Genomic DNA, 10,456 nt, shown 5'->3' with positions numbered 1-10,456 from the left:
CAGGAAAATTGGTTTAGTCCTGCTAGTTTCATGGGCCCACTTGTTCCCGCCCCAAAGAACCCTGACAGAGTTTGAGACTTCTTGGCACCGCCATGTGAGAAGGATGCAGGAGAGTTCTGTTTGGTGATTAGTTTGGGTTAGTTTATGAATCGTTGTTCGTGAATAAAGAAATACAGCTTCCTGGCCCAGCCGCGTGTCTCTGGTCATCTCTGTTACCCGCCCGTGAAGCCAGCCCGGTTAAAACAACATATGGCGCCTACAACATAGGACCAGACATGCGCATCTCTTAGACAATTTGGCTACCTATGCACTATGGCCTTCTCTTCTGCTTGTGAAGAGATCTCCAAAGGCCTCTGCCCTTTCATCACGAGACTGTTTCACTGTTTCTGGAACATTTATCTCTGGACCGCTCTGTGGTTTCCGCCCAATGCCAGCCCGCAGGAGCCCAATGCCAGCCTGCAGGAGCCCAGTGCCAGCCCGCAGGAGCCCAGTGCCAGCCCGCAGGAGCCCAACTTCAGCCCACAGGAGCCGGCTTTCCGCCGCGTGGCGCGGGGCATTGGGCACCAGCTCCCTCCATACTGCTCGGCTGCTGGGAGCAGGGCAGCAGACATGGCAGGGCCATGGGGCAGGGTCCCGGCAGCCTATCCTGGCCGCCACCCTGGGGCACCTCAGCCCGCGCCTTTTGCACGACTAGCCCGCCTGCCCTCGTGCTATGAAGTCTGGACAGATCCCGGTCCCCCTGGAGACCTCAGGCTCCCTGCCAAAACTGGGCTCCATGGCCGAGATCTCCAGCTTGGGTCTGAAGGCAGACGAGCTAGAATACGCAGAGATTCATGCAGAGATCACAATCTACAATTCCTAGAAGTGGAGCTGCCCAAGAAGCCACTGCTGGACAACTCACTCCCAGAATGGCTAAGACAGTATAGATCTAAATTCGTGTTTAAAATGACATGTCTTTGTAACAAGTTTCTCTCCGTGTGTATTGAAGACCATGTGTATGTGTGTGTTTAAAGTTTGGTAACATTAACTTTAAGGTTAAGAATATAACTTTAAGGCTAAATTCTTACCAGACAAAGTTAAATGAAAAAGGTTTTCAACGTAATTCTCATAAAGATAAAATTAACTTACATTTAAAGTCTGAGGTAAAAATTAGTTAACAATCAATATATTTTAACTAAGTTGGTCTAAATAAAACCTGCGCACACTTAGGGTGTGTCTCCATCTTAAATGGGTGTAACAAAAGGTTAAATAGATGTTGATATGGAATATTTTCACTAAGTTGGTCTAAACAAAACCTGTGCACACCTAGGGTGTGTCTCCATCTTAAATGGGTGTAATAAAAGGTTAAATAGACATTGTTGATATGTAAAACTTTCAAATTCCTTCTCAATTAGAAACATTAGATTGCGCTATGGTTATGCTAATGAAAAGTTTTGTTTCATAGTAAGTAAATTGCAGCTGTCAAGTTCTCTACAGAAAAGCCGAATTCCGGCAGCAGACCTTCCTCATACAACGTTCCACCCCCTAGCATTCTTCCATGGACATCTGCTTTCGACTGGCACTCCTATTGGACTCACTGGTCTCAAACACTGACTGCAGCCAGCTGCCTTTGGGACTCTAGGCCGTTCCCCGCCCCCATGCTAAAAAAATGCCTGTCGAGGCAAGTACGCCCCCCATAGGCAGGAAATGTTTTTTTTAAGCTGATAAAGTTTTGCCCACAGAGGCAAAAAATGGCCCCCTCAGGCCTTACCTTGGCAGCACACTGGTTCTTGTTACTCGCTTACATGTTTCTCCATGTTTGTGCCAGTTTCTTTATTGAAAATGCCTGTACGATATAGGTTTCTGTTCACCCCACACCCCTGATACTGTAGTCATTTAGTTAAAAAGAAAAGGGGGAATTGTTGTATGCTTTACATTGGTTTGGTCTAGCTCTCCCCCTGCCAGGAAAATTGGTTTAGTCCTGCTAGTTTCGCGGGCCCGCTTGTCCCTGCCCCAAGGAACCCTGACAGAGTTGGAGACTTCTTGGAGCCGCCATGTGAAAAGGATGCAGGAGAGTTCTGCTTGGTGATTAGTTTTGGTTAGTTTTATGAATCGTTGTTCGTGAATAAAGAAATACTGCTTCCCGGCCAGCCGCGTGTCTCTGGTCATCTCTGTTACCCGCCCGTGAAGCCAGCCTGGTTAAAACAACACACCTGAGGTAGACAGACTGTCCTAAATCATAAAAATCATAAAGTTAATTTCCTTCATAAAATTAATTTCCTGTAATATTAATCTATGGTAGACTTACTTTTCAATTGCCATTCTGGAATAATGATGTATTCTTATTTGTTATAGCATGTTCTGACTGGGGTCAGGCGGTAGACCAGTGGGTTAAGGGCACTTGGCTTGAAGAAAAAAGACCCCAGGTCGAGCAGGGGGGGTTGCTTCACAAATGGTGAAGTAGGTCTGTAGGTGTCTACCTTTCTCCCTCTCTGTCTTCCCCTCTTCTCTCCATTTCTCTCTGTCCTATTCAACAACAACAATAGCAATGGCAACAATAACAATGAAAACCACAAAGGCAAAAAGTGAAACAAAAATGGGGAAAAAATGTCCTCTAGAAGCAATGGATTCATAGTGCAGGCACTGAGCCCAGTGATAATGCTGGAGGCAAAAAAAAAAAAAAAGAATGTTCATACCATTAGAGGATATTTAGCCACATCCTTGAACTCTACCCACTTGACAATAATAACATCCACCCATTCATATCAATTAAAAATGAAATCAGACATTGATAACCTCCTTGGTAAAGAAATTTGTGTCCAGTTAAGACATATCTCAGGGGAGGCAGCGGTGCACCCCCTCTTAAACACAAGTAGTGTGAAGGTGCAAACATCCCTGTTGGAGCACCTGGCACTCCACCTGCAAGACGTTCACATCACAAGTGGTGAAGCAGGGCTGCAGGTGTCTTTCTCTTTTTCTATCTCCCTCTCCTCTCTCAGTTCCTTAGCTTTCCACCTGAAGGTGGAGACATCATTCTCAAATTCTTTTTTTTAAAATATTTATTCCCTTTTGTTGCTCTTTTTGTCTTATTGTTGTAGCTATTATGGTATTGATGTCATTGTTGTTGGATAGGACAGAGAGAAATGGAGGGAGGAGGAGAAGACAGAGAGGGGGAGAGAAAGACACCTGCAGACCTGCTTCACCACTTGTGAAATGACTCCCCTGCGGGGGTGGGGGGGTTGTCTACAGTATCAAATCCTTGCCTTTGTGCATTGTAGCATGTGCATTCAACCAATTGCACCACCACCTGGCACCTTCAATTTATTTTCTGTTTGATTTAATATTATCTAAATATTTTTATATATAATCATCTATAGCTTGGTAATCTTTCTTATAATTAAGTTTCTGGACAAAACACATAGAAATCATGGGAAAATTGAATATTTACACAAGCTTTGGATTCATGTAAAAGTAATACTTAAATATTCATAACCTTTATTAAATGTTTAATTTAATGCCTTTAAGTTAAAAAAAAAAAGAACTTCATTTAAATAATGATAGGAGCCACAACATCAAATGTGGTAGGCTAACAAGTATTCTATATTGTAGTGGCTTACAAAAGTGCCTAATGTGAATTACTAGGAAACACACACACACACACACACACACCACATTTCTGACACAGAAATCCTAAAATGTTTGAAATTTTCTAAGTTATAAAGACAGTAGGAAGATCTTCTATTCTAACATTTGACCTTTGCCCTCATTCCTGATAGAATTCCTAAATACTTGACATTTTGGGCAAGCAACAGTGTAATATTTTTAAAGAATTATTTTACTTATTTCAAAGGAGATGGTTTAATAAAAAAGAGATAAACACAAAGAGAAAAGATATGATATCGTTCTCTAATATATGCAGTCTTGAAAACATGACCAGACCTCAGAACAAGCCAGTCCTATGCTCTACTAGTTGAACTGCTTTCCTAATAGCTATGGAAATTTCTTTTTCTTTCTTTCTTTCTTTCTTTCTTTCTTTCTTTCTTTCTTTCTTTAAAAAAGAGACATTAGGTTCCCAGAAGATGGTGGACTGAGAAGCTGCTAGTGGCTTGAGCTCTGACCACATCTTCTGGAAACGGTAGGATTTTCTGCCTTTAGTAGGCCAGTCAATAAGGGGGTCCTAGCGGTGACACCAAGGAGGTGACTATAACTTAATTTGGGTTAAGAAATAGAGTAGAAAAAAAGGGAAAAACAATTTTTTCCCTTTTAATTATTAAGCACACCTCCTACCCCTTCTCCCACCCCATAACCAGTCCCTGGGGACTAGCTCCTAGCAGGCTCCCCTGCTGAGCTTCTGTCTTTACCAAATTCCTGTCCCACCAGGGAGTATCATTCATTCTAAGTCTATACACTTCTGAAACCTTTGGCCTTTTTTCTTTCTAAGTAGCCAACCCCCCCACCTCACCCTGCATAGCTAATTAAATAATTTAAAATAAATAAATAAAAACTCTTTACTTTCACCGCTCTTTTATGACTGTTCTTTTTCTTATCTTTTTCTTTTTTCTCTCTCTCTTTCTTTTTATTTCTTTTTCTCATTCTTGTCATACTTTCTTCCTTAATCCTACAGCATCTAAAGCCACAGGCCCCATCCCCCACACCACCAAACAGTGTGCTTTTTTGAATTCACTGATACACATTTGGGAATTATTTTGGGGAAAAATTCTGACTCAGTGTGGACTCTCATTGCGAGTGTCTCTACTCAACTTCCCTTCATCCTTTAGCCACCCCTAGAATATACAGTGGATAGGAGATTTGCATAACTGTCTATTTCAGCTATCCTTGTCTAATCCTGAGGGTTTTTTTTTTTTTTTCCTCATTCTTAACAATCAGCTGCCTCTGACCATGAGGTTTGAGGTAATCTGGGACAGGGTTTTTTTTTACCCTGCTCTATTTTATCATTAATATTATATAAAGGCATATATCTTCCCCCCCCTTTAGGTTGATCAGAATTATCTCTTAGGGTATGCTAGGGTAGTGAGCATCTTATCTATTGTGGGAGGAACTTGTCTCGTTACTCCTACCTCCTCTACAGACTCTCCCCTTCTTCCCGAAAAACCTGGAATACACCTTCTTTTCAAATACACATAACACATACTCAAGGATAGACCACATGTTAGACCACAAAGACAACATCAATAAATTCAAGAGCATCAAAATCATCCCAAGTATCTTCTCAGACCACAGTGGAGTAAAACTAACATTTAACAACAAACAGAAAATTATTAAAAGTCACAGAATTAGGAAACTAAACAACATACTCCTTAAGAACCACTGGGTCAGAGATTCACTCAAGCAGGAAATTCAAATGTTCCTGGAAACAAATGAAAATGAAGACACAACCTATCAAAATAGTTGGGACACAACTAAAGCAGTACTGAGAGGGAAACTTATAGCCATACAATCACATATTCATCACCAAGAAAAAGCTCAAATGAACGACCTTACTGCACACCTCAAGGACTTAGAGGAAGAGGAACAAAGGAACCCTAAAGCAACCAGAAGGACAGAAATCACTAAAATTAGAGCAGAAATAAACAAAATCGAAAATAAGAGAACCATAAAAAAGATCAATGAAGCCAAATGTTGAAAGATTAAACAAAATTGACAAACCCCTAGCCGGACTCACCAAACAAAATAGAGAGAAGCCTCAAATTAATAGAATTGTAAACGATGGAGGAGATATCACAACTGACACCACAGAAATCCAGAGAATCCTGTGAAACTTCTATAAAGAACTATATGCCAGCAATCTAGAGAATCTGGAAAAAATGGAACAATTCCTAGAAGCATATGCCCTTCCACAACTGAACCAAGAAGAACTACAAAATCTAAGTGCACCAATCACAGACAAAGAAATTGAAACCATTATTAAGAATCTCCCCAACAAAAAAAGTCCTGGACCAGATGGCTTCGCAAACGAATTCTACAAAACTTTCAGGATACAGTACCCATACTTCTGAAGCTTTTCCATAAGATTGAAGAAACAGGAATACTCCCTTCCACCTTCTATGAAGCCAACATCACCCTGATACCAAAAGCAGATAGGGAAACAATGAAAAAGGAAAATTACAGACCAATATCTCTGAGGAACACAGATGCCAAAATATTAAACAAGATCTTGGCCAACCGGATACAGCAGCACATCAAAAAATTGTTCATCACGACCAAATGGGATTCATCCCAGGAATGGAAGGCTGGTTCAACATCTGTAAGTCAATCAATGTCATTCACCACATCAATAAAAGCAAAGCCAAAAACCACATGATTATCAAATAGATGCAGAGAAAGCCTTTGACAAAATCCAACACCCATTCATGATCAAAACTCTACAAAAAATGGGAACAGATGGGAAATTCCTCAAGATAGTGGAGTCTATATATAGCAAACCTACAGCCAACATCATACTCAATGGACAGAAGCTGAAAGCATTCCCCCTCAAATCAGGGACTAGACAGGGCTGTCCACTGTCACCGTTATTCTTCAACATAGTACTGGAAGTTCTTGCCATAGCAATCAGGCAAGAGAAAGAAATCAAAGGGATACAGATTGGAAGGGAAGAAGTCAAGCTCTCACTATTTGCAGATGATATGATAGTTTACATAGAAAGACCTAAAGAATCCAGCAGAAAATTACTGGAGTTATTAGGCAATATAGCAAGGTATCAGGCTACAAAATCAATGTACAAAAATCAGTGGTATTTCTTTTTGCAAACACTAAATCTGAAGAAGAAGACATCCAGAAATCACTCCCATTTACTGTTTCAGCAAAATCAATCAAATACCTAGGAATTCAGTTGACCAAATAAGTGAAAGACTTGTATACTGAAAACTATGAGTCGCTACTCAAGGAGATAGAAACTGATACCAAGAAATGGAAAGATATCCCATGCTTATGGATTGGAAGAATAAATATCATCAACATGAATATTCTCCCCAGAGCCATATACAAATTTAATGCAATATCCATCAAAGTTCCACCAAGCTTCTTTAAGAGACTAGAACAAACACTACAATCATTTATCTGGAACCTGAAAACACCTAGAATTGCCGAAACCATCTTGAGGAAAAGAAACAGAAATGGAGGCATCACACTCCCAGACCTTAAAATATATTATAAAGCCATCATCATCAAAACAGCATGGTACTGGAACAAAAATAGGCACACAGACAAGTGGAACAGAATTGAAAGCCCAGAAATAAATCCCCACACTTATGGACATCTAATTTTTGATAAGGGGGCCGAAAGGATTAAATGGAAAAAGGAGGCTCTCTTCAATAAATGGTGCTGGGAAAACTGGGTTGTAACATGCAGAAGAATGAAATAGAACCATTTTATCTCACCAGAAACAAAAATCAACTCCAAATGGATCAAAGACCTAGATGTCAGACCAGAAACAATCAAATACTTAGAGGAAAAAATTGGTAAAACACTTTCCCACATACACCTCAAGGACATCTTTGATGAATCAAACCCAATTGCAAGGAAGACTAAAGCGGAAACAAACCAATGGGACTACATCAAATTGAAAAGCTTCTGCACATCCAAATAAACTATTAAACAAACAAAGAGAACCCTCACAGAATGGGAGAAGATCTTCACATGCCATACACCAGACAAGAAACTAATCACCAAAATATATAAAGAGCTCAGCAAACTTAGCACCAAAAAAGCAAATGACCCCATCCAAAAATGGGCAGAGGATATGAACAAAACATTCACCTCAGAGGAGATCCAAAAGGCTAACAAACACATGAAAAACTGCTCTAGGTCACTGATTGTCAGAGAAAAGCAAATTAAGACAACACTAAGATACCACCTCACTCCTGTAAGTATGGCATACATCAAAAAAGACAGTAGCAACAAATGCTGGACAGGTTGTGGGGACAGAGGAACCCTTTTACATTGCTGGTGGGAATGTAAATTGGTACAGCCTCTGTGGAGAGCAGTCTGGCAAACTCAGAAAACTAGACGTGTGCCTTCCATATGATCCAGTAATTCCTCTCCTGTGGTTCTACCCCCAGGACTTCATAACACCCCACCAAAATGAGGTGTGTACTCCAATGTTCATAGCAGCACAATTCATAATAGCTAAAACCTGGAAGCAACCCAGGTGCCCAACAACAGATGAGTGGCTGAGAAAGCTGTGGTATATATACACAATGGAATACTAAGCAGCTATCAAGAACAATGAACCCACCTTCTCTGACCCATCTTGGACAGAGCTAGAAGGAATTATGTTAAGTGAGGTAAGTCAGAAAGATAAATATGAGTATGGGATAATCCCACTCATCAACAAAAGTTGAGTAAAAAGATCTGAAAGGGAAACTAAAAGCAGGACCTTACCAAATAGTAAGTAGGGCACCAAAGTAAAAGCCCTGTGGTGAGGGTTAGACATGCAGCTTCCTGGGCCAGTGGTGGGTGGGAGTGGGTGGGAGGAATGGGTCATAGTCTTTTGGTGGTGGGAATGGTATTTATGTACACTCCTAGTAAAATGTAGTCATATAAATCACTAGTTAATTAATATGAGAGGGCAAAAATTAATTGCATGTCTCGAAGTTTTTCAAAACACAAACTGAATCTTTTCAATATATAGTCTGTGTAATTGATATGCAGACTCTCTCAAAAGCCTAGACTAAGTAGATCAGAAGCAACCAATAGCACAGCTATATACAAGATACTGGGTACTGTACAGCAAACCCTAACAAAAGGACTTTTCAAAGTTAACCCAATTACCAAATAATGTGATGATCACATTAACTATCGATTGTCTTTTTGAACCCTAAGACAGCAGGAACCTCACATCTCCACTATAGAGTCTCTACTTCCCCCAGTCCCAGAACCATTGGATGGGGCCCACTTTCCCGTATGGCTCTCCCAATCCATATCAAATAATATTGCATCCGTCGATCACAACCTAATTAACACAACGATTGCCTCCTCAACATGCTTCACTTCAGACTGTGTCCAGAGACTTCACATGTGGAATGACAACCCTTCAACTTCATTACTCGGGTGAGACCTTTCCTTTCATAGTATACTCTAATTCCATCTCAGGTGGTTCACTTTCTAACAAAGTCCCAAAACCTAGATATACACCAGTTTCTGTGTGAGAGAGCATATTTTCACACGTATCCATAAACTATTGCAAAATATATACCTGAAAGCAGAAGTACACTAGAGGTTGCAGTCAGTACCCCCCTAACACTTCCTCTCCACTATTCCAAGCTTTGTGTCCATGATTGCTCAACAATTTGTTTGGCTTCATATGTTAACTCTCTTTTCAGTCACCAGGTTCCAGATGTCATCAGGATGTCGACCAGGCTTCCCTAGACTTAAGACCCCACCAATGTGTCCTGGAGCTCAGCTTCCCCAGAGACACACCCTACTGGGGAAAGAGAGAGGCAGACTGGGAGTATGGATTGACCAGTCAACGCCTATGTTCAGCGGGGAAGCAATTACAGAAGCCAGACCTTCTACCTTCTGCAACCCACAATGACCCTGAGTCCATGATCCCAGAGGGATAGAGAATGGGAAAGCTATCAGGGGAGGGGTTGGGATATGGAGATTGGGTGGTGGGAATTGTGTGGATTGTACCCCTCCTACCATATGGTTTTGTTAATTAATCTTTTCTGAAATAAAAAGTAAAAAAAAAAGAGACATTAACAAAACCATAGGATAAGAGGGGTACTCCATATCCCATCCCCTCCTCTGATAGCATTCCTATTCTTTATCCGTCTGGGATTATGGACCCAAGGTCATTGTGGTATACAGAAGGTGGAAGGTCTGGCTTCTGTAATTGCTTTCCCGCTCAACATGGGCATTGACTGGTTGATCCATACTCCCAGCCTGCCTCTCTCTTTCCCTAATTGGGTGGGGCTCTGGGGAATTAGAGCTTCCCAGGGAATTCTGGTCAGGCATCATGCTAGCATCTGGAACCTGGTGGCTGAAAAGAGAGTTAACATACAAAGCCAAACAAACTGTTGAACAACAATCATGGACCTAACAGCTGAATTAGTGCAGATGAAGTGTTGGGGTGTCCTCCATTTTGTAGATAGCTAGTAGGCATATTTTAGTTATATTCCAAAGGGCCTGTGGCTATACTAGTTTTTTTTTTTTTCCTTGAGACTGAAATCTGAAATGCAGGTGGATCCAAGTTATTGTCTGTGGAGGTAATGTCATGGCTGAAAAAGGGACAGAAAGCTGCATCAGGGAAAAGAGTAGCTCCCAAATATGGGAAAGGGTTATACATATTGTTGACTGTAAACCCCATCAATTTGATTTGGTCTGGGGCCCATATTCAGCTTAGGAGCCAAATGACCTCTGCATCCCTGTAGATCTGAGCTCACATTCTGTGGTCATGAGTAGGAACATTCCAAGCTGCCCTAATATCAACCATCTTCTTCAGGTGTAGCATAGAGTA

Source organism: Erinaceus europaeus, chromosome 4 (assembly GCF_950295315.1).
Source record: "Erinaceus europaeus chromosome 4, mEriEur2.1, whole genome shotgun sequence".
Taxonomy (NCBI): Eukaryota; Metazoa; Chordata; class Mammalia; order Eulipotyphla; family Erinaceidae; genus Erinaceus; species Erinaceus europaeus.
The sequence above is the reverse complement of the archived record's forward strand: the minus strand, read 5'-3'. Positions refer to the sequence as shown.